Below are 6,682 nucleotides of genomic sequence, written 5' to 3'. Positions count from 1 at the left end.
TGACCGACGAATCCGGTTGGTGGTACGAGGCTGGTACGAGGAGAGAGGTACGGGTCGCTGCAACAACAACGGTCGCGGGTGGTGCTGGCGATCGTAATAAATGTGACTTTGGACAAGAGCAGGAGGAGGTTGCCTGCGCACGAGCTCACGATTGTACGGGATTTTGAAAATGAAAATGTTAAAAAGATCCTCCGGCCTCGCTTCCTCCATCCACTCGACGGTGAGCGGCGATAAGAAACGGTTGAGTGATGGTTTGCTGGATGGTGACGTGTTCGCTTGTTTACAGGTTGGCCATTTGTTTTTCGGTTGAATTGAAGTACGTCATTTAGTGAAGGGGCCATGACGTCTGAGGTGGATTGTGTCTAGAACGATTTGGTTGATTCATGGAATGATTCACGGCCAAGAGTTATAATTCCGAACGGAAATGCGTTTACAGAGGAGTTAACATGATGCTAGATAAGGATTCTCCTAAATGTTTTATCCTACGGTGTAACTTCTATAGTATTCTAAAGGAACCTAATTTAAATTCATATCTAATATGGTGCACAGTCGCTGATAATCCTTTATTAAACACTTTTTAAACATTTTACCTTTATTGAATTTAGTTCGATAATGATTTAATTATTTTAATTATTTATGTTAACGATTATCTTTTTTCTATGCTAGCTTTTCAAAAATAATTTAATGCTTAATGTACACTTTTGATTTCCTTACATGAATTTCGATGAATGATTAAATATCATTCCAGTACAATATAAAATAATTCGGTGACATTGCGTGCTTGAGGTCAATGAACACCGCAACAACATTGATGCAGGGGGTAAACGAATCGATTGAATGGAAGACCTGCTTCTCAGTAACCTTTACTCTGCTACTTCATTATGATGGATTCCTGCCGAAAAAAAATAGAAAGAAACAAATCGCTAACGTAAATCATTCAAAAATTCCCCGCGTTCACATATCTTTATGCATGAGTTACGCATTGCTCCCTGAGCTGACCACCGTGATCCTCTTTGTCGATTGGGAATGCATGAGGTGCGAATCAGGAATGTATCGGGATGCAACGAGGATGCATCGCATTTCAGCGATCGTTGCCCTTTTGCCAATTCCCGATTCATTGACACTCGTGGCATAAAACGGTGCCCGCTGGCTGATGCCCTGATCCAATTCAGTGTTTTATCAGGACCGTAAAATGGTGACACTCCGAGATACACTTCTCGCGAAAGTTTGGTTCAGCAAAAGCCATTGGCCCCACAACAGCAGTGGCAGCAGCGGCCACATGCTTCTCATATGCTCCACTACGATCTCCGACACTGGGCCGATACACTCGAGTTCAAGTTCGTACATTGACACCATTTCGGAGCGGAGCAGAGATCTCGCTGGCCCGGTTCGTCGTCGTCGTCGATCGGCCGCGGCCATTGGCCGACCCGGATGCCAGCAACAAGAGAGCCACCACCAATTTATGCAACATGTTATGCGAGGTTTCGATTTGCTGCTTGATCGGTCAATGGCATTTGGTGGTAGGCGGATGGCCGGCTTTCATCTTGAACCATTTCGAATTCGCATACGATTCTTCCTATAGGAAACACGTTGTGGAGGAAATTATTGCCCTAGGGAAGCCTTTAGGACCATCCAGAAATTGTGCTGAAGTAGCAAAAGGGATAAATAATCGATCCGATCCGATATCCAGAAAATACTCTTCTTGACTCCTCACTATCCCATCTTCAATCCGACTGCTTCTAAAGCCCATTGCATCATGCACGCTCTTGCAGCCCTTGAGGGCAGCATCAGCGCGGAAGCGTAATTGAAGTTGACGTGGCAACAACTATTACGTGCGACGTATCCTCGAACCCTCTCGGCCACCACTCGGCGCTCTATTACAGCATCCACGATGATCTTAACCTTTTGCAACAGCGCACAAAAGCGACCAAGACCGCCGTATATGGGCAGCCAGCCTGGCAGCCAGCCAGCCAGCCTGTGGAGTCGTTGGCCCTTCTCACGAGCTGGCACCTCACGGTGGAACCGGTCCTGGAATGGCTAATGCTGTTTAGCCGTGGTTGTCGTCTTCCGCGACACCTTCCGCTCCACTCGAACACGAACTGCTCGCTAGGAGAATGTGTGGATCGTTAGATCGTTAGATCATGGCGCGGAGCGAAGAAAGGCACCAGCAGAAGAGATTAGATAAGAAGAACAACAAGAGAGAGAGACGATGAAATTGCGCAAGCAAGAAGGAAACGAAAGCGGCCAGCGGACGGTGGAGCGCAAAAAAATCCGAGCGAGCAGAAGCAGCAGCCGCAGCAGCAACAGAGGATTGTCTAGTGGGAAGCTATTCCGTTCATTGGGTCAACTGTGAGCGCGAGGTGAATGAACCTGGCCCATGAATTCCCATCGCCGGGGCCTTGCGCCATCCGCCTGGCCAGCATCGCTCAAGATCATCGTCTCGCAATGTCAGGGACGTGAGCGTAAGCGATGCAGAAGGAGAGAGAGAGAGAGAGATAGAGAAAGAGTGCAGTCGTAGAAGCAGCATAAGCAGAGGTTTATACAGTCTTCTGCACTAGTTTCTTCAATGCCCGTGCTTTCGTGTTTGCTATTATGATCAACATTTTCTTTCCTTGTTTTTCAATCTCTTTTGTTGTTTTTTTTTTAATATTAACTTGGACTCTTATGTTAGACTTATGTCCTCCAAAGAAGAGTACATTATTACATAAGTTCTACATTATTTGTAATGCTCGCGAGTAGCAGAACCAGGAACAGCATATCAAGGACAGATGGTCCTTTGCTGCTTACTGATGGTCATATTTACTTTTTCAAATGCTTGTTAGAACCTAAATCTGCATTAAAAAACCCAAGAATCGACATTTTTATAACGTTCGTTATAACGTTCTCTAACGAATGTTTTGTATTGCTTTTTTGATAATGCTTTGATTAAAGCACATATTATAATGCATAGTATCAGTGTAGCAAATTTAAATTTTCTTCCAGTGACTCTCCTCAATTCCAAAGAAAAAATCTCTTTCTATTCCGCGAATCCATCGTTGTTTGTCTCTATGCTACTCAAACGATAGACACACTGGATAAGCCTTATCGTGTAAGTGTACCAGTAGCGATCTTCACCATTCGCCAACGCAACCAAACCCAAATGCTGCTCTCTCTCTCTCTCTCTCTGTGTGAAAATTTCTCTGCAGCCGATACCTGTTCCACTGCCGTTGGTCCACGTACGAGCGAGAAAGGATGCTGCCGGTGACGGTAATGCTTCAAGAAGCGCCAGGAAACGGCACAGACACGATCGCGAGCTTACGCAGTCGTCGAAGTCTCCGCCACAGCACCAGCAGCACTAGTAGTAGTAGTAGCAGAAGCAGCAGCAACAGGTAGTAGTAGTGGTAGTGCTGGTAGCGGCAATGAAAATAGAGCGCGGTGTCCGCTGGTCAATGAACTCTGGTACCGGAGAGCCACTGGAAGCGTCGATGACGTTGCGCGGTTCTTCGTCTTCGGCATCCTCTCATCGTCGTCGTCATCGTCGTTCGGTGACTCCCTCACAGCTGATGCTCGCTCGCTGCCGCTGCTGCTGCCGCTCCTGCCCTGTGGTGCTTGCTTGAGTTGACCCATTTCCGTCTCATCGGGTTTCCAGCCGAAGCCGAGGCCTGGAGTGTGACTTTTGGAACCATTAACTCCTCTCACACGGGCCCTCCGCTTCCCTTTAATGCACCCTATCCCTTCACCCCTTCTCGGACTGCTCGAGTCGTCGTGACTCGTGCGTCGGAGTATTGGCGAGGTGCCTGGTGGGGTGGGAGGTAATTCCTGGCGCAATTTCTAGATCTGCAGCGCGCGGTTTTGATACGGATCGGAGCGCTAGCACCGAACTTCCCGGGGAATGCTGTCAGGATCGATTTTATTGCCGCAGCTCTAACATCGCAGCCACAACGACAACCAGTTCCATGCGGAGCGATGGTCTGCCAGGTTGCATTATCTAACCGAAACGGCGAAAGATCGTGATCTGCCCGCGGTTATGGTGCGCCGGTGACCCGGTGCTGCTAGCCGGGACCTAAAAGGACCCAACGATGGCGACGACTACGACGTTCTGGCCAGGCTACGGGATCGCGCAACGGGCGCAACAGGACCGCGTGAAAGGTAATAATAAAACTGTCGAATGGTTCGGACCGGTAAGAACTGGGACAAAGCCATTTCCCCCAGCGGTGGCCAGATAGAATGGGCTCGTAAACTAGCTGGGTAGCATGGGAAACACGTTCGTTTGGGTTTTTGTACAGAATCGCGATCCGCTATAGGAGCCAGGAGTCAGGTTCCGATCGAGACCGTTGAAAGTGCGTTCATTTATCATTAGTTTAGGGTGGGACTACTTGGAAGAGGGAGGTAGAAGAGAATGTCTGGAAATTGGAAGGTAAGCGAAATACTAACGTTTGCTCGAGACATGATGATCTACATAGTGCAAATGATCGCACTCTTAATCTCTATTTTAATTTCAGTCAAAAAGGACTAAATTTGGCGATGTGGTTCTAATAAAATGATCAACTGTAATAGTTTTTCGAGATTTTGATCCTAAACTACAACAATTCAGCTTAATTTGAATGGAATATAGTCTGCATTACGGCAAAAGCATCAATTTCAGAGATTACGATAGTCTATTGTTATGTGGTGTGTTTGGGTGAGTAGTAGTGTGCAAATTAAATGTTAAAAAAATAATAGTGATCGATCTAGTAATATTTATGCAACGATGATCAACGATTTGTAATACAAAACTACAACAACTTGGAATTTTTTTTACCGAGCCATCTAGAATGCCTTGGTTTCTATAAGAAAATTTGAAAAAAAAACTAACATTAACGCAAAAAGATAGTATGTAAGTCCCTACTTAACTCACTTCTCTTAATCTCACTTCTCTTGAGCAACTCAATGAATGTCAACTAAATGCAAGCCAAAATTACAAAAAGCAAGCAATGTTACCAAAAAGCAGAACAAACAAAACACTGAAGCAACCTTGCCTGATTTGCACAACTATTGGCGCAGCCGATCCCATCCCCTAGACAATCAATATCCACGTGCCCACGCGCTGGAATGCGCGCAAAGTCAACAAACCGCCAGTGACATTCATCATCCGCGGCTTGTCGCTTGTTAAACACCCGCGCCGTGGGGGTGACATCCAGCAACAGTGCAAACGTGCATGCTGCAACCGTAAGTGCAAGGTCGCAGCACTTGTCGCAGCAAACAGTGCCCAGCTGATGCATAAACATTGTACTCCACATAGACAAACGCCTTTAAAGGGAGGAGTGGAGGGGGATTTTGTCGCGGCCGCTGTATACGCAAACGAGCTGCATCCGCCAGACCACCGGCAGCCAGATCGAGATGAACAAGGCATTGTTTGATGGACGGCTACGGTGGACGGAGAGATGGGGCTGCATGTTGTGTGGTGCGGTTGGTTGAACACAAACTTGAACTTGTAACTACTGATAATGATAATGCACGATCGTAGTAGTAGTGGTAGTAGTAGCAACAGCAAGACATTAGAGCAGCGCGATACATGCTCTCTGCCGTCTCAGTATGTGTACTCAGCGTTGCGTTTCGCTTTGATGGCTGCACGCGACGTAAAGCTCTTGTTTGAAGCGAAGCAGCGGCCGCAGATGATTCATTTGCACCGTAATGGCATTAGGAAGGCACAATGCACATGCACCTTCGATGTTCTAATGCGATGCAAACGTTAATAAACTCACGGAAGGGCCTTCTGGACTTGGTTGAAGAGGCTTAGAAGGCAGAGTCGTGCTCGTGCTGTGTCGAAAGGTTCAAGGCACTCTCGTGCAAGATGCACTCGCCTAGAACGAACGCAAAGTGAACGTGTTCTCCTGCGCTGATGATATGATTTGAAGCTGAAATGAGGTAATGTTCTGATCTGAGCATACGGGATCTGGATTTGGAAGCAATGATTTGACGTAATTTGCTGCAACCAACTTATCGTTGAACGACTGAAGAGTTTGATGGCTCTGAATGACAAACTGCAGCACACCTAGCGATTGCATAGAGTAATGAGTACCACACTAGGCGCTTGTGCCGTTTGCCACTAATGACTGAGACACTGGAATGAGCAGAGATAACGGAGGTACAGAGACACAGAGAGAGAGAGAGAGAGAGAGCGGTAGCCCTTCTTTTCTTCGCTAACTGATGTCTAGCTGACCTTAATAGTGTAGCCTCTCTTGGTAGGGCATACGATAGCTCCTCTGAAGATTGTGTCCATGTTCCATTCTCCACCGAAGGCACTAGGACACTTCTCAGCTGACGCACTGTTGATGAATTGCGTCAACCTGGAACAGGCTAGGGGCCAATGCCACACCATTTGAGGAGATCATCGAGATCTGCAGCCAGAAGAATGTTCTTGCCACGAACTGGCATCTAATCTGACACCCCTTCTGCCGCTTTTTACGGATTAGGAGCCGCGCAAAAGGTAAAAGTATGTTAATGACCTCACCGGTCGCTAGCGTCCCCGCCGCGGTCCCAGTAGTTGTTCTGTTGTGTTCTGTCCGTTTCGGTCGCATTTGGAGACGCAAAGTGAGTGCGAAGCGAAACGAAATGTTGGAGAACCCTATCGTACAGTGGCTTAGAATCCAAGGGAAAGGCCAATCCAATGGCGGATCTAATTTTCGGCGGGTGGGTGGGAATGGTGGGAATCGAACGATAC

The sequence above is a fragment of the Anopheles aquasalis genome, chromosome 3 (genome assembly GCF_943734665.1).
Source record: "Anopheles aquasalis chromosome 3, idAnoAquaMG_Q_19, whole genome shotgun sequence".
Taxonomy (NCBI): Eukaryota; Metazoa; Arthropoda; class Insecta; order Diptera; family Culicidae; genus Anopheles; species Anopheles aquasalis.
The sequence above is the reverse complement of the archived record's forward strand: the minus strand, read 5'-3'. Positions refer to the sequence as shown.